Genomic DNA, 18,470 nt, shown 5'->3' with positions numbered 1-18,470 from the left:
GTCCTACGGACTAAAACCCTCCGGTTTATATAGACATCAAAGAGGGTTAGGGTTACACAAAGTCGGTTACAATGGTAGGAGATCTGCATATCCGTATCGCCAAGCTTGCCTTCCACGCCAAGGAAAGTCCCTTCCGGACACGGGACGAAGTCTTCAATCTTGTATCTTCATAGTCCAGGAGTCCGGCTGAAGGTATAGTCCGGCCATCCGGACACCTCCCTAATCCAGGACTCCCTCACCCCTAGCTAGGCATAACAAGCAAGAATAGATCTAGGTATTGCCATAATAGTAAGATAGATTATTAAAACTCATTTCATATTCTCTACGTTCGGCAGCAAGTTTTCTCTGAGGCAAGCAAAAGTAATCAAAAGGACTAAATTTAACGGGACAAAAGTCCCCAAGATCAACCTTGGGAGGTATAGGTTCCTCCTTTGGTCCTTCATAATGCACAACCAATTCATCATTATAAGCATTCTTTTGACAGAACTTTGTGAGCCTATATTCAAGAGAATATCCTAGTTCATTATTTTGAATAGCCAAATCATCATTAAGTTCAGAAATTCTATCAACTAAAACATTGGTAGGAACCCTTTTTCTAAGATTTTCATTTAAAGCAACATAGTATAGAGATTGAAAACGCATTATTTCTTCTTGATCAAAGAGGATAGCCTCTATGGGAGGACGGCAAGCGTCCACCCTATAATGTGCAAAGATTTCTTTGGCTTCTTTTATTATGAATCTAAACTCATGAGCTAAAAAGATAGTAGCGGCACGCTTAATAGAAGAATGCTCAATATTAGAATATTCTGAAAAAATCCTTTGTATGGAAGGATGCATGTGCATGAATTGTCTTTCAAGTTCAACTACAAGCATGGCAATAGCGTCCGCAAGACTACTAGTTCTGTGAAGGATAGAACTACCCATAGAAGGTAAAGCACCGGCACAAGTAGAGAAATCTTGAATAACTCCTTTTCCAATAATATTATCACTACCAACACGGAATTTTTTTGTATGAAAGATGGTAGGTTCTTTAGCAGGAGCATCAGAATTTTTTATGATATTATTATTGTCCATATCGACAATAATTTCCCCAATTTCTGACATAGAGGCAGAAGGTAAAGGACTTGACATAATGACAAGCAAACAATCTAACACACAAGCAAACAAAAAGCAAACATGCAAAAAGAGGCAAATAGAGAGAGAGGGCGAATAAAACGGCAAGGATGAAGTGGGGGAGAGGAAAACGAGAGGCAAATGGCAAATAATATAATGCGGGAGATAGGGATTGTGATGGGTACTTGGTATGTTGACTTTTACGCAGACTCCCCGGCAACGGCGCCAGAAATTCTTCTTGCTACCTCTTGAGCACTGCGTTGGATTTCCCCGAAGAGGAGAGGATGATGCAGCAAAGCAGCGTAAGTATTTCCCTCAGTTATTGAGAACCAAGGTATCAATCCAGTAGGAGGCTATGCGCGAGTCCCTCGTACCTACACAAAAACAATAGCTCAACGCAACCAACGCGCTTAGGGGTTGTCAATGCCTTCACGGTCACTTACAGAAGTGAGATCTGGTAGAGATGATAAATAATATTTTTGGTATTTTTGGTATAGAGATGCAAAGTAAAAAGTAAAAGCAAAGTAAAAGCAAAGCAATAATAAAGTGATGGAGCTTGATATGATGAGAAAGAGACCCGGGGGCCATAGGTTTCACTAGTGGCTTCTCTCAAGAGCATAAGTATTCTACGGTGGGTGAACAAATTACTGTTGAGCAATTGACAGAATTGAGCGTAGTTATGAGAATATCTAGGTATGATCATGTATATAGGCATCACGTCCGAGACAAGTAGACCGAAACGATTCTACATCTACTACTATTACTCCACTCATCGACCGATATCCAGCATGCATCTAGAGTATTAAGTTAAAAACAGAGTAACGCCTTAAGCAAGATGACATGATGTAGAGGGATAGTTTCATGCAATATGATAAAAAAACCATCTTGTTATCCTCGATGGCAACAATACAATACGTGCCTTGCTGCCCCTTCTGTCACTGGGAAAAATTCCAAATTGCATTCAAATCCATTCTTTCTCATTACTTGAGAATATGTATAGTGCAGAACAAAAAAGAAGGCTGATTTGATGAGTTGTAGGGGCGGACCCACTTCCACTAATTTCTTGCGGGAAGGTTCTATAAGGGAAGAAGAATCAGAGCTGTGACCTGGTAACCTTGATTTCTTTCGGAACGTCATTACGAGAGTAACAAAGAAAGAATAACGTAGATAGGAAGGAGCGAGCCGAGCCCCAAGGATAATGAATTGGTATGCCGGGTGCTTACTTGAGCAAGAAGCCAAGTCATCGATAATCAAAGAAAGGTGTGAGTGAACGAGCCCAACTTTCCGATTCAAATATGACTCCTTTCCACTTTCAACAAATAGAGAAATCTCCGCTAGGCTAGCAGTGGGTAACCAACGTAGTGCCCCATTCGTTCCATGACATCCAATCAGTTCTCCTCGGATTCCAATCCAATCTCCCAATCAGTGAGAAATAGACGGTCGGATGAGATCTCGAACGTTGTCCCTACCTACTGAGGAATCAAAAGTGTACGTAGAAAAATAGAGTGTTGGAAATGCATCGAGGAGAACTTACCTTGTGAGTCACTACTCCGGCACTGGGCAGGAATACTACTAGCGAGGCTTATAGGCGGCTAGTTCTTAAAGAAATCTGTCAGCTATAACCTAGCCTATTGAATCTGGTACGCCCGAAGCACGAAACTAGATAGGTAGCCCTACCTACGACTAGAAAAGTATCGTATTTTTTTCTTCCAGTAAATCTTCCACTCATTCCTTCCATTATGGAATATCATTTGGAGTGTATTTTCCCTCTCAAAAAAGGCTTCGCCCTCACTTCACTGAACTTATTGGAAATGCCTAGGACAGAGTTCATTCACTTGCCCAGCAGCCCTACTCCTCATAGTTGATCCGAATTTCTATCCCTGATTGACTCAATCAGGAAGAGGAAGACTTGATAAAAGATGAAAAGAAAGGATTGATTACCTTTTGAAGTCAAGAAAAGAAAGGAAAGGGCTATTTATGAGTTTATGTAGATGAAGTTTCAGATTCTTGGATGAGCGGAACATCTTTGAGACAAATCATCTCTACCCGGGTACATAGCTTCATCCAAACCATGGATCCACGAATTGTTGACTCGCTCTAGAAAAGAGCTTCGTAGTTGGGAGCTCTGAACCGATGATCGATATGGTTTCCTAGGATGAGAACTATGGTTTACTACTTGAAAGAAAGTTGTTTTATCTTTTTTTCACTTTTTGAGGTGTTTTGCCTAGTCTGAATTTCCCCTTCTTCTATTTGATCAAGATGGATAGCAAAAAAGCATGAATAGGCCTACTGGGATGGAAGGAGAGAAGGACTGAACGAGAAAAGGAAATACCTCTTTGTTTACCTTGGAATGAATTGCTCAACTACTTAGGTAACGAAACGAAACGTTCATCTACGATCTTTCTTAAAAAAAGATAGGACTGTACGGCAGTTCTCGTTAGTAGATTCGCAGAACAGAAGAAGAAGTTCACTCTGACTTGCGCACTACAAAAAGGCAGCCAACGACTTCGGACGTACTCCGTCTTTCGAGCCTCTGTTTAGCTTCAAAAGATAAGGCGCTAGTGCAACGAACGCTGCTTTGGTGCGTCCCACCCCAACTAACTAGTGCTTGACTTGACTTTCCCCCGCGCCCTATCCAATGAATAAGGAGAAGGCCGGCCTATCAATGACCGAGCCAGTCTGATCTCCTTTATACTGACCTCAAACAACGAGCGAAGTCGAGATGTTGATGAGAAAGGGGCTTTTCTCAAGGCCAAAGAGTGCTCTTTGAAGGCTACTATGCATCCTTACGAATACAAGAGTGGTTTTTTTTGTTTTGGGTATAGCAGGACTTGAACCTGCGACCATTAGGTTAAAAGCCCAATGCTCTACCAACTGAGCTATACACCCGATTTTACAAGAAGGCTTGGTGCGGAAAAGAAAAGAGGGCGGCCTGGCCCCTTTTCTTCTTATCATATCACAAGGGCGCGGCTCTGTATGGTATAGTACTGTGGAGCAAGTTTGGGAGTCCTTTCCACTCATTGAGGATTCTATCTAAAAAAGAAGGTCAACGGGGGAGACTACTTTGAAGTCCGGGCTGAACAAACTACTTCTCCTGCTACCAAAACAGAGAAATAAGGAAATAAGATGGATTCGTCTAATAAAATACCCAATGCCTGTAGTTGAAGAATTGTTGGATGAGTTATCTTGTGCTGTTTGGTTTACTAAGCTGGATCTGAGAGCTGGTTACCATCAGATAAGATTACATGAAGCAGACGAATACAAAACGGCATTCAAGACCCACGTCACTATGAATTTTAGGCTATTTGGGCTCACAAATGCACCACCCACCCTCCAGAGTGCTATGAACACAATTCTGGCTGAGCTGACTAGGGTTTGTGTACTTGTTTTTGTTGATGACATCTTAATCTACAGCAAATCCTTGCAAGATCATGTCACCCATTTGCAGCAAGTATTTGACCTTCTGAAGCAGAATCAACTATATGTGAAGTTGAATAAATGTTCATTTGCTCAACCACAGATAGAATACCTGGGTCATGTCATTAGTGGGCAAGGGGTGGCTACAGACTAAAAGAAGATCCTCACAGTGAAAGAGTGGCCTACTTCCAAGTCAAGCACATTAGAGTTTGGGCTTAGCAGGACAGGCGTTTCATTCACAGGAGCTTAGCTCATTTGACTGCTCAAAGACTTAAAACACCAATGCAGCACAAAGCTTTCCTTTCCTCAAGCTCATGGGATTACAATATACCATCCAATAAAAGGCTCAGAGAATAGGGCAGCTGATGCACCACTATCTAGATTACATGAGCCAGATGAACTCAATGCCATTACTTCCTGTCAACCACAATGGCTCACTGATATTGTTGCAGGGTACAGCAAAGACACATTCACCCAGAATTGACTATCTGAATTGGCAGTCCTGAGCACTCACAAGAATAGCAAATATTCATTGCATAATGGGGTCATTCGATATAGAGGAAGAGTATGGGTTGGTGCAAACTTCTAAATGAAAAAAAACATCTTGCAAGCACTTCATGCCAGTGGTATTGGTGCCCACTCTGGCATTACTGCTACTTATCACCGCATCAAGGCACTATTTGCTTGGACAGGAATCTTTCAATCAGTGGAATCTTTTGTCAACAAGTGTCAAATCTGTCAGCAAGCTAAGGTAGAACATTAAAAACTCCCTGGCCTCTTCGATCCTCTACCCATTCCTGATGAAGCATGGTCCATTATCAGCATTGACTTCATCACTGGATTACCAAAGTCCCATTACTATGATTCAATTCAGGTGGTGCACGAGACAAGCCAAACAAACAGAAACCGAATTAATACCGAAGAACACAAGCTGTGGGCCGTAAAGTGGAAACGGTTGCAGGCCAAAGCTGTCCCCCTTTGCCACTAAGACTTGAATCTTTAACCATCGGAATACCCGGTACTCTCTCTACCAAACAGGCAAGATAGTCTTATCTTGAACTCTGTCCCTTCTCTAATGATTGACAGGTTTAGTGCCTGGTAGTAAGGGTATTTTGTGGTCTATTGTCCTCCTAGGAGGTCACTCTGTAGGCTCAGCAAACAATTCACTGAAGCCATTCAAGACCGGTTGCAGGGCAGACAGACCATTGACTTGACATGACCGTAATACATACAGAATAGGAAGGATAAGCTATAAGATAGAGATCCGGATTGTTGTGCTCCGGAATAAAGAAGAATACCATCTTGTCTAATCAAATACGAATACCATCTTATTGATTTAGTCAGCTTGCATCAACACATAAGATGTGATATGAGTAGTGGGAAATAAACTCTTCTTTGATCACTTGAAACATAGTAGAAAGCATCCAAAACAGAATGAAATGCTGTTCAAAAGAAGAAGCTACCTGGCCCAACCACTACACCATTTTGCCTAATGTGTGACTACCCATATCAGTTACAACATCTTCCGTTTCCAAGTTTTCAGTGCCTTTTTCTTATAGTATACAAAATAGGATTCTGGATTGCTCTTCATTTCGTTCAATTTATCCCCTTGCTTTTCAACGTATATATATTAACCCGCCTTGTTTACCTATTTCTTCTACAATTCACATGACTCATTGAAACCAACTTTCTCCTTCCTACATTTTATCTCTACAGCAGTTATCCTGTATAATGATTTCTTTTTGGTCGCTACTCTCCTAACCGACGAGTCGGAGAGGATACGAATGTCCATTCACCCTACCACCCATCTTCCTTCTAGCTTCCTTGATCAACGACGAGTAAAGATCCCGGAAAAGATCCAAGGGAGTACAATACACTTTATATTCACGTCTTGAATAATGAGGGGGGTAAAGAAGAAAGTCCGATTTCTCTCTCCTTTGTGGATATGCCCTTATTCAGCTCTTGAAAGAAAGAGAGATAGAAAGAGAGAATGATCAAACTCAACTAGACGGCAGTTCCTCTTGTTCAAACCTCTCTTGCCGAGTCTTCTCCTCATAGCGAGTTTCGCTCTCGCTTCGCGTGTCCTAAACATAAAAAAAAGAAAGAATTGATTGTGAAAGACAAGTGTTTCATTCCCCTCCCTAATCGTTGAAATTCGAACTGTCCGCTAGCTCCTCCTTTGTTTGGATTATAGCCCTTCCTTGGGGATTTACTATCCAAAGTAAATCTTTCCAGTTTCAAATGCTACTATTTCTTCGTGGGCAGAAAGTCCAAAATCTTCTTTTTCCGGTACTCCTTACTCTTTTCTCCCGTCGTCCTACTTTCACTTCTACGGACCTTCTATCCATAACGAGTTCCAGGATTGGTGAATCGATGTGGGAATAGATAAAACGATTGTTGAGTACACAGTATAACCGTGTAGCTCATCCAGAAGATCATCAATGACCGGTATCGGGTATTTCTTTTTTACGGTTTGCGCATTGAGTTGCCTATAATCCATAGGCGCCACGAACCTTCTTTCTTCTTGTAAAGAAGAGCCGGTGAGGCATGAACTAGGTTGTAGAGTACCATTCTAGAGTAACTCCTTGATTATGGCTTCAATTTCATCCGGTGGTGTGAATACCTATAAGGCCTTTGATTCACTGGTTGACTATCGTGAGGTGAATCCGATGGTCACATGGTCTTTTAGGAGGGAGGGTAGTGGGTTCTAAGAACACATCAGAGAAAGAGGACCAAACCTGCTTGAGTCCTCTTCTACATCTTGAGTACTTCCCACTCCAATGGATCTAGTTTTTAGAATAGCTTTGATCCGGCCATGTAGAGCACTCATAGAGGTCCGGCTTCACGTCAGTAATCTACCACACCCATGCTAGAATTCAGTAGAGTCCCCACTCGCCAACCGCGATGTCTTGGTTGAGAGGCCCCACCTACCCATCTTCCCACAGTTTCACTGAGGTAGTACCATCCCCAATTCGCCACTTCTTGTGTTGATGTACTAAGAAATTGGTTGAGGCAATCGACTTCAATCAGAGGAAGCACTTGTGCACATCAACTTAGGATATCCCCTCCGTTCTACACCAGATTATGCACTCACCTCTGGTATAATATAGGAAAGGAAGACGCCCTTTCAGTGCACGCCAAAGCAGCTTTGCCTAGAAGGCTTCGAAATACACTACTAGGTCCCTCATTCTCAGTCGGCCTTCACAAAGCGGTTTGCACACCTTGGACCAGCTGGACAGATGTTCCGGCCTTTCTCCTATTAAATGCATCTGCCACCTTATTTTCCATTTTACCCCTAATATTCCGCCTTTGAAAGTCAAAACTCACACTTGCTCATCTTAGCATGTAGCTGATTCCGCAGAAAAAGTGTTAGCTGCAAGTGCTGTTGATGCTCCTTCAGTGTTTTACTGTCAAGAAGTATATCATAAAACCAACACAAATCTTCTGGGCTTGAACACATCATTCATGAGTGCTTGAAACGTTGCAGGAGCATTTGTAAGCCCGCATCACATTGAATTCATAGTTACAGGGTTCTGAATGAAGTTTTGGGCTTGTCTTCCTCTCTCATCCTGATCTGATGATAGCCAGATCTTAAGTCAATCTTGCTGTAATATTTAGCACCACTCATCCAATAGGGCATCTATGTGCCGGAATTGGGTATTTCTTCTTTACTGTACTGGCATTCAGCTGCCTGGTTTCAATGCACATCCTCCATGTCCCATCCTTCTTCTTCACTAACAGCACAGGTGAAGCAAAGGGGCTAGTAGAGGATTGTATCAGTGAATTCTTCAGCAATTCCTCAATTCTCAATCTCAGCCTTTTGCAGATGTGAGTATCCGTATGGCTTCAGATGTTTGGGCTCAGTACCTTCGGGGGTCTATAGTGATCATGGATTCTTTTTTTTGTAAGGACTTAGGTTCTTGAAACACCTACTCTTAAGAGTTCAGTAGGGTTGAAATTGGATCAGAGATCAGAGATGTTAGGTTTACTGAGTTGACCATGCACCATTGAGCCATCATGCAGAACTAAGCTTGTTCTGATTTAGTAGCAATCAGCTCTTCTCCTTCCACCTGGTACAGCTTTCCTCCTCCCCTCTTGATTCCTTCCAGCACCACTTAAACACTGCGGAAAGGGTTTTGACCAGCTAGTCAGATTGCCCCATTACGGGTGTGTTACGCCAGAAAGTTCCTCAATCCTGTGCCTGTTCCCGAGCGAGTCAGTCCCATTTCGATGACGAACGACACGATGTGTGCCTCCATAGAGCTTCCCATTTGACATTTCTCCATCGCGAGAGATTCTCTCCAGCCACAGGTTCCCCAGTGGTACGTCCGGGGTCGGTTCAATCAGTGCGCTATCAGTCCAGTACCATTAGCTCTCCAAGGGTCGCAATCCATTCTTTCCGGGCAAGCCAGTTCAGTTCCTTTCTGGTAGCAAGAGATCCCATATCAGATTAAGTAAAGGGATTACCTAGCTAGCGCATATCGAAGAGTTGGAGACTTCCTGCCACTATAGAAAAAGCCGTTGATGGATCAATTTCTGTAGGTGGGTCTCAACTCGGATCGAGACATTCGGATTTGCCGATGAAGAGTACTGCCTTGGAGGGCTAGGGGTTGTAGGGGAAGAACCAACCTTTTGTAGGTAGCAAAACATCTCACTCAGTAACTAAATTAGAGTTCGATCTTTTACGTTTGTGTTGTCTTTTTGCATTTTTGTTTCGATCCGACATCAGATCTGAGTTATTGTTCACTGACTATATCTTAGACCATTGCGATCTCTTTCTTTCACTTGGTTTTTCTTCCTTCCCTTCGGTACTCCTTAACTCGGAGATACTCCTTCGGTACTACTTGGCTACTACTTGAACAGATGGGTTTAGTCCCTTCCTTCGGGCAACGTTTTCTCCGGGTACCACCGGCTTACCACCGGGTTGAAAGAAATCCCTTACTATTAGGACATAGTGTTCGGTACGACTTAAGGCTACTGGATTGACTTTCTTTAATGTTGCATCTGCTTTCAACTATTTCATAGCCTCCCGTCCCGAGCAAACGTCGAGAGCAGGGTGTTGAGCCAAAAAGTAAAATCCATAGAGTTGGGGACTAAAGAGACTCTTTTTTTACAGCCAACCATGAAGAGAAGAGAGTCTCAGAGTAGATTCGGTAATGTTGAGTCGATCTAGTATGGAAAATTCCTCGCTGTGCGCTCGCCTTTTGCCTGCTTCTGCTTCATCTGCAGATCGGATTCCTTCCCCAGAGTTCTTACTTATAGGCTTTATAGCCAAGCAATAGAATAGCTGCTTCTTCTAAAGCGGATTAGAGTGCGACGACCAAAGCTACGGAGCGGCCTCTACCGCTTTCCCTACTGTTCTGGTTGAACTAGGGCTTTGGCTGAGCGACCACCTTCTTCCAGTATTCTTAGCTTACTGTCTGCTTCCTGCCTGATCGGTGCTGACTGACTGTTCTTGCTTGTCTTGGGCCTGCTCTAGTTTTGGTGCTGCTAACTAAGGGTCGAATTTCGTGACTTGATGAAGAGGAAGCCGAGTATCTTTGGTCTTGAAGAGTCAGGCCAATCCAACCGCTTGCTCCTGCCCAACTCAGTCTCAGTCGTACCATAATGCGCCTGGACTCAACACTTTTCTTGCTCCAAGACCACCCTCTAGCCCTCATGTAAAATAGATGACAGAATTGTAAACAATCATAGAATGATTTAAGCTGAGGAACATAGAGGTCTCTCCCACAATTTTTGTCATATACCTCTGGAATAGTGTTGAAATCACACGCCACTAAGCTGTTTTTTAAACCAAGTGGTTTATCTTAGTGTGCTAGCCGCTGCTTCATTTCGTATAGCGATAACGCTTTCTCTTTCTTAGCGCTCCACCCCGCGGAGAACTCTGGTTGCGCTTTGGTTGGCTTTCTCTTTTTTTCGATTTTCTCTGACTTGACTCAGCTTGACCTACTTGACTCAGCGGTTAGAGTATCGCTTTCATACGGCGAGAGTCATTGGTTCAAATCCAATAGTAGGTAAAGCCGGCCGAAACCCCCGCTTTTGCCAGCATGACAGCAAGCACAGACTGGCATCAAGGAGTAGAATGACCAAAGCATCGGTTGCTTCCACTTGTTTGTTGCCTTCTTCGACCGACAGACAAGGTACCCCCCTCTTTTTCTCTTGCGAACCTACGTTGAGCTTGGGACAACCCGCGACTGGCATAGGATATTTCAAAAGCGCCAGGATCCATCCTTCTTACGAACCAAGAGCACTGGAGAAGCGAAGGGGCTCGTGCTGCGACGAATAATGCCATTGTTCATCATCTCACAGATTTGCTTCTCAATCTCTGTTTTCTGGTGGGGTGCATATCTATATGGCCGGACATTGACTGGCACTGCACCTGGCACCAACGGAATTTGGTGGTCACAGGCACGACGAGGGGGTAATTCCTTTGGCTCCCGGAACAAAGCATCAAACTCCTGTAGCAGTTCTTGAACAGCTGGAGGTGTCTGCTCTGCAGGATCAGCATCCAGAGTAATTGCTTGCAGATCATGCTCCTGGTGAATCTGACGCACTTGCACACACTGGCTAACAGCACCCCGTTTCAGCAATCCTTGCAGCTTACGGACAGAGATTGGACGGCAGGAAGGATTATCTTGAATGCCATTGAGAGTGATGCGGCGCCCTTTGTGCGTGAATTTCATACGACGATGACGCCAATGTACCCACATCGGGCTATGGTCTTCGAACCGCTCTTGCCCTCCCCTTTCACTTCCATAGTGGTCTTCTTTGGCCGGCCCACTCATTTCACTCTCAAGCTCTCTGAGAAGAGAGAATCCGATTCAAGATGTTTCGAATTCAGCCTTTCCTTCATGTTCGTGCTTTAAGTCAGTTCGTACTTTTCAGTATCTAAGAGAATGACTGAACTCGCGTTGAAAGCTACTAAACAACGGCTGACAGAGACTCATAAGAGGGAGAGCGGTAGCAAAAATGAGATCTTTCGTCTAGACAGAAGAGAGATCCTTTCCTTCCTTTCTATAGGAAATGACTGATGTTGCTAAGTCACCTTCCGCTGCTCTTGCGTCATCCCTTTTCCAATTCTTTTTGTATGGCTCGGTTGCATCCGATTGATCGATCCCTAGTCACTGATTACATGCATGAGTTCTTTGATTCACTACTGACTTCTTCTGTGGAGCCGAGTTCGCCGACTGAGACTACTTGAAAAGCATTTTCGACCAACCGATCTCACGACGATGAGTCACCCACATACTTAACAAAAAATGCAAATAGAAGAGCAAGTAAATCAAGCTCAATTACAACTCACTCTGATCAAATAGCACTCAGGTATAGGATTTCCAGCGGAAAGGTAGCCTTGCTCGCTTCTTTACCCTTGTACGCACAAATCTAGCTCATAGCAGCACTTTCGAGTTCGGTTACTTAAGTACAGAGATTGGAACAACTTAGCACGGGAAGTCCCATATCTTGTCTTAGCCTCGCCTCACCTATTTCCTCATAACGAGATCAGAATGAAATAGAATGGAATCTCAAGTCTTAGCTAGATCAGGGCTACCATGTTCCCTCAGACGAAAAAGAAAAGAATACTAGACCTGTTGGACTCGCAAAGTAGGATCAGGCTTTTTCTACTAGAAACAGAGGAGAGCGAAAACTAAGTCAAAGGGGGGAGAGCTGTTTATGAGCATTTTAAGGCCGGTTGACAACATCCAATGTCTCCCACGAGGGTGCCTGAAACTCCAGTTTTTCTAGGCAGAGGTAGGTATATATATATATTTAACACATTTTAGTTTGTAGGAAGATTCCCCGCTCTGAAATTTTTTCTATTTGGAGCTTCTTCCAAAGAGGTTGGGATTCTAGTTTCAATTGGATGTGTCCCGGTAAGATCGTTAACGACTGATATACTGCCTGAGACAGGGCATGCTCTCCCCTCTGCGTATCGAGAGAAAGAAACAACTTCCTGATTCCAGTTTATTTCATTTATACCTACGATATCCATGCTAAAGATGCAAACTTTTGCAGTTCATATCAGCCTGAATGAGGAAGTAGAGTCAGTTTCGTCCATAAACTGGGCCGAAGATCTGACAGAGGTTGACTTGCTGGCTTGTGAGTTGCCAGCTCCGTAGTTGATTGCTAACCAGAGGATAGTGACAGCCAATATTCCTATTCCTGCTTGTGTGCTTGTTTGCTATTCTTCCTGTTCCTGTTACGAGACGACCTCGGCTCAAGCTGACCCCACACCGAAAGTCGTCAAGCAGTCTTGGGCTCCATCAATCAGTGAGGAGGAAACCAAAACCTGTTGGAGTTCCCCGCCATCACCTCGCCTAGATCCGGGGGTTCATACCCTCCTGTAGAAGAGATGTAAGTCGCAAAGGCTACTTGCCTGCCGAGGGGGGAGAACTACCTAGTATCAAATTCACAAAGCAGCACATTTAGTAGTTGACATCTTTCTTTCTCGTTTTCATCGGAAAGGAGAGTTTTCACGTTAAGCAAGAAGAGCTACGAGTTGGAGGGCTATTTCACCGACCGTCACTTCTCCTTTGTATCTGCCGAAGACGCAAGTAGCCCAACGACAGGCTTGTGTGGAGTTGAATGACAACACGCAGAGGTCTTTTGGCGAAACTGGGGGCTCTTTGTCTAAAGGAAGGGCAAAGTCAACAGGCCAATCCCAGTTTCAGAATTGGAAGAAGCAGTAGGAGGTTCACCATCAGAAAGGCATGGGACAACAAACTCTCTTAAAGCTTTCTTCGAATAAGTCTTTCGCTTGACTTGGCTCAACGGCTTTAGTTCAGTAAATGCTTTCGTATGAAGCTTGAGTCAAGTCTAGTCTCATGCAGTGAAGATCGTCAAGCAATCATTGCTCGTCTCTCCGAAACCTATTGATAAGGAACGCGTTCAAGTGTATGGAATAATCAAACCTTTCACGTATTTGTTAACATAGCGTTGGACGATTGATTCCTCTCTTTCTCCATGGCCTGCTTCCCATAACTGGCCTTACTAAAACTTACGAAATGCTAATTTGACCTAAATTTCCGGTTAACTGCTTACTTTCTTTGCTAGCTCACCCGAAACTCTGTCTTCAGGAGGAAAGCTTGCTTGAGTACCTTACTTGAAAACAAACCGCTTGAGCTGTAACCGAAACAGAAAGGTTTGATGAGCCGCTGCTTGCTCTCTAACTGCTCTTACCGCTTCTTCTTCTTGACCTCTGCTCACTGCTGCCAATGCTGTGACTGCCGCCCCTATCTCTAAAGCTGCGGATTACAGCTCCTGATTCAAGCAGTTTTTTTTCTGAAGTATGAGTCTTGTTTGTGACATTCAATTCCAGAATGAACATTCAAAGGAAAAGTAGTATGGGACGCTGCTTGCTATTACTGACTGCGGCTGCCGACCGAAGAACTGAAGATCTTCAATCTATGTTTGAGTGCTCTTGCGAAAGAAAATAATTTCGAATGCAAAAATGACTTCAAAAATAGGATAGGATCGCGGATTCCATATATTTTTATAGAAAGAAAGATACTGTACTCTGCATCTTTACACCGAATCCTTAAAAGCCATTTAATGCCTTCTTGCCTGCCTTCAGTTCATGCCTTCAGGCCGGCCTGCTCTTGCAAAGATGACCAATCATACATAAAAAAATTCAGAGAAGATTCAATTATTATTCATAGATAGACTTGATCATAAACCCACAATTCATCGATCTCAACAAACACACCGCAAAAAATAAGATTACATCGAATAGATCTCCACGAGAGAGGGGGAGAACATTGTATTGAGATCCAAAAAGAGAGAAGAAGCCATCTAGCTACTAACTATGGACCCGTAGGTCTGAAGTAAACTACTCACAATTCATTGGAGGGGCTTGGATGATGATGTAGAAGCCCTCCATGATCGATGCTCCCTCCAGAGGAGCTCCGAAACAGGACCTAAGATGGGATCTCGTGGATACAGAAAGTTGCGGCGGTGGAATTAGGTTTTTGGCTCCGTCCCCGATCGTTTGGGGGTACGTGGATATATATAGGAGGAAGAAGTGCGTCGGTGGAGCTTCGAGGGCCCACGAGGCAGGGGGCGCGCCCTAGGGGGGCCTCCACCCTCGTGACCGCCTCGTGGCTTTCTTGACGGAGGGTCCAAGTCTCCTGGATCTTATCTGATGAGAAAATCACGTTTCCGAAGGTTTCATTCCGTTTGGACTCCGTTTGATATTCCTTTTCTCTGAAACCCTAAAACAGGCAAAAAAACAACAATTCTGGGTTGGGCCTCCGGTTAACAGGTTAGTCCCAAAAAAATATAAAAGTGGATAATAAAGCCCAATAATGTCTAAAACAGTAGATAATATAGCATGGAGCAATCAAAAATTATAGATACGTTGGAGATGTATCAGTTTACATTGAGTATGACTTGAGTGGATCTCTTTTACGATGAATTACAATGTCTACTCAGTCCTTGATCTTTAAAGGTGCTCTGCATTTATGTTTTGCGGTCTCAGAAAGGGCTAGCGAGATACCATCTTGTTATATCATATTATGACTGTTTTGATAAATTGTTGTCATCCGAGATTTATTATTATTGCTCGCTAGTTGATTATGCCATTGATATGAGTAAACATGAGATCTGAGGGTTATTGTGAATGTGGTTAGTTTATAATCTTTGCTGAAAACTTGAATGCTGGCTTTACATATTTACAACAACAAGAGCAAACAGAGTTTGTAAAAGTTTTTCTTTATCACTTTCAGTTTGTCAACTGAATTGCTTGAGGACAAGCAAGGGTTAAGCTTGGGGTTGTTGATACGTCTCCGTCGTACCTACTTTTCCAAACACTTTTGCCCTTGTTTTGGGCTCTAACTTGCATGATTGAATGGAACTATCCCTGATTGACGTTGTTATCAGCAGAATTGCCATGGTGTTATTTATGTGCAGAAACAAAAGTTCTCGGAATGACCTGAAACTTCACGGAACGGCTTTTTGGAAATAATAAAAAAATCCTTGCAGAAGATGAAGACCAGGGGGGCCACACCCTAGCCACGAGGGTGGGGGCGCACCTGTCCCCCTGGGTGCGCCCCTACCTCGTGGGCCCACTGGAGCTCCTCCGACCTCAACTCCAACTCTATATACTTGCTGTCGGGATAAAAAAATTAGAGAGAAGGATTCATCGTGTTTTACGATACGGAGCCGCTGCCAAGCCCTAAAACCTCTCTAGAGGGCTGATCTGGAGTCCGTTCGGGGTTCCGAAGAGGGGAATCCATCGCCATCATCATCATCAACCATCCTCCATCACCAATTTCATGATGCTCACCACCGTGCGTGAGTAATTCAATCGTAGGCTTGCTGGACGGTGATGGGTTGGATGAGATTTATCATGTAATCGAGTTAGTTTTGTTAGGGTTTGATCCCTAGTATTGATACGTCTCCGTCGTATCTACTTTTCCAAACACTTTTGCCCTTGTTTTGGACTCTAACTTGCATGATTTGAATGGAACTAACCCGGACTAACGCTGTTTTAGCAGAATTACCATGGTGTTATTTATGTGCAGAAACAAAAGTTCTCGGAATGACCTGAAACTTCACGGAGCAACTTTTTGGAAAATATAAAAAATACCTGCAAAAGATGAAGGCCAGAGGGCCCACCACCTGTCCATGAGGGTGGGGGCGCGCCTGCCCCCCTAGGGCGCGCCTGCCCCCCTAGGGCGCGCCCCCTACCTCGTGGGCCCCCTGGAGCTCCACCGACTCCAACTCCAACTCTATATATTGTTTTTCGGGGAGAAAAAAATCAGAGATAAGAATTCATCGCGTTTTACGATACGGAGCCGCCGCCAAGCACTAAAACCTCTCTAGAGGGCTGATCTAGAGTCCGTTCGGGGTTCCGGAGAGGGGAATCCGTCGCCATCGTCATCATCAACCATCCTCCATCACCAATTTCATGATGCTCACCGCCGTGCGTGAGTAATTCAATCGTAGGCTTGCTGGATGGTGATGGGTTGGATGAGATTTATCATGTAATCGAGTTAGTTTTGTTAGGGTTTGATCCCTAGTATTGATACGTCTCTGTCGTATCTACTTTTCCAAACACTTTTGCCCTTGTTTTGGACTCTAACTTGCATGATTTGAATGGAACTAACCCGGACTAACGCTGTTTTTAGCAGAATTACCATGGTGTTATTTATGTGCAGAAACAAAAGTTCTCGGAATGACCTGAAACTTCACGGAGCAACTTTTTGGAAAATATAAAAAATACCTGCAAAAGATGAAGGCCAGAGGGCCCACCACCCGTCCATGAGGGTGGGGGCGCGCCTGCCCCCCTAGGGCGCGCCCCCTACCTCGTGGGCCCCCTGGAGCTCCACCGACTCCAACTCCAACTCTATATATTGTGTTTCAGGGAGAAAAAAATCAGAGAGAAGGATTCATCGCGTTTTACGATACGGAGCCGCCGCCAAGCCCTAAAACCTCTCTAGAGGGCTGATCTGGAGTTCGTTCGGGGTTCTGGAGAGGGGAATCCGTCGCCATCGTCATCATCAACCATCCTCCATCACCAATTTCATGATGCTCACCGCCGTGCGTGAGTAATTCAATCGTAGGCTTGCTGGACGGTGATGGGTTGGATGAGATTTATCATGTAATCGAGTTAGTTTTGTTAGGATTTGATCCCTAGTATTGATACGTCTCCGTCGTATCTACTTTTCCAAACACTTTTGCCCTTGTTTTGGACTCTAACTTGCATGATTTGAATGGAACTAACCCGGACTAACGCTGTTTTTAGCAGAATTACCATGGTGTTATTTATGTGCAGAAACAAAAGTTCTCGGAATGACCTGAAACTTCACGGAGCAACTTTTTGGAAAATATAAAAAATACCTGCAAAAGATGAAGGCCAGAGGGCCCACCACCTGTCCATGAGGGTGGGGGCGCGCCTGCCCCCCTAGGGCGCGCCCCCTACCTCGTGGGCCCCCTGGAGCTCCACCGACTCCAACTCCAACTCTATATATTGTTTTTCGGGGAGAAAAAAATCAGAGAGAAGAATTCATCGCGTTTTACGATACGGAGCCGCCGCCAAGCCCTAAAACCTCTCTAGAGGGCTGATCTGGAGTCCGTTCGGGGTTCCGGAGAGGGGAATCCGTCGCCATCGTCATCATCAACCATCCTCCATCACCAATTTCATGATGCTCACTGCCGTGCGTGAGTAATTCAATCGTAGGCTTGCTGGCCGGTGATGGGTTGGATGAGATTTATCATGTAATCGAGTTAGTTTTGTTAGGGTTTGATCCCTAGTATTGATACGTCTCCGTCGTATCTACTTTTCCAAACACTTTTGCCCTTGTTTTGGACTCTAACTTGCATGATTTGAATGGAACTAACCCGGACTAACGCTGTTTTTAGCAGAATTACCATGGTGTTATTTATGTGCAGAAACAAAAGTTCTCGGAATGACCTGAAACTTCACGGAGCAACTTTTTGGAAAATATAAAAAATACCTGCAAAAGATGAAGGCCAGAGGGCCCACCACCTGTCCATGAGGGTGGGGGCGCGCCTGCCCCCCTAGGGCGCGCCCCCTACCTCGTGGGCCCCCTGGAGCTCCACCGACTCCAACTCCAACTCTATATATTGTGTTTCGGGGAGAAAAAAATCAGAGAGAAGAATTCATCACGTTTTACGATACGGAGCTGCCGCCAAGCCCTAAAACCTCTCGGGAGGGCTGATCTGGAGTCTGTTCGGGGCTCCGGAGAGGGGAATCCATCGCCATCGTCATCATCAACCATGCTCCATCACCAATTTCATGATGCTCACCGCCGTGCATGAGTAATTCCATTGTAGGCTTGCTGGACGGTGATGGGTTGGATGGGATCTATCATGTAATCGAGTTAGTTTTGTTAGGGTTTGGTCCCTAGTATCCACTATGTTCTGAGATTGATGTTGCTATGACTTTGCTATGCTTAATGCTTGTCACTTGGGCCCGAGTG

The 18,470-nt window shown here is 44.3% G+C and overlaps 1 non-coding gene across 1 annotated transcript; it reads right to left on the bottom strand.

The window, feature by feature from the left end:
• Positions 1-3,929: 3,929 nt before the first annotated feature.
• On the bottom strand, positions 3,930-4,002 carry TRNAK-UUU (transfer RNA lysine (anticodon UUU)). The gene has a single exon. It is a non-coding gene; the product is annotated as a tRNA-Lys (tRNA).
• Between the last annotated feature and the right edge of the window lie 14,468 nt (positions 4,003-18,470).

The sequence above is a fragment of the Triticum aestivum genome, chromosome 3A (assembly GCF_018294505.1).
Source record: "Triticum aestivum cultivar Chinese Spring chromosome 3A, IWGSC CS RefSeq v2.1, whole genome shotgun sequence".
Classification (NCBI taxonomy): Eukaryota; Viridiplantae; Streptophyta; class Magnoliopsida; order Poales; family Poaceae; genus Triticum; species Triticum aestivum.
Note: the sequence above shows the minus strand (reverse complement) of the source record. Positions and strands in the feature narration are given on the sequence as shown.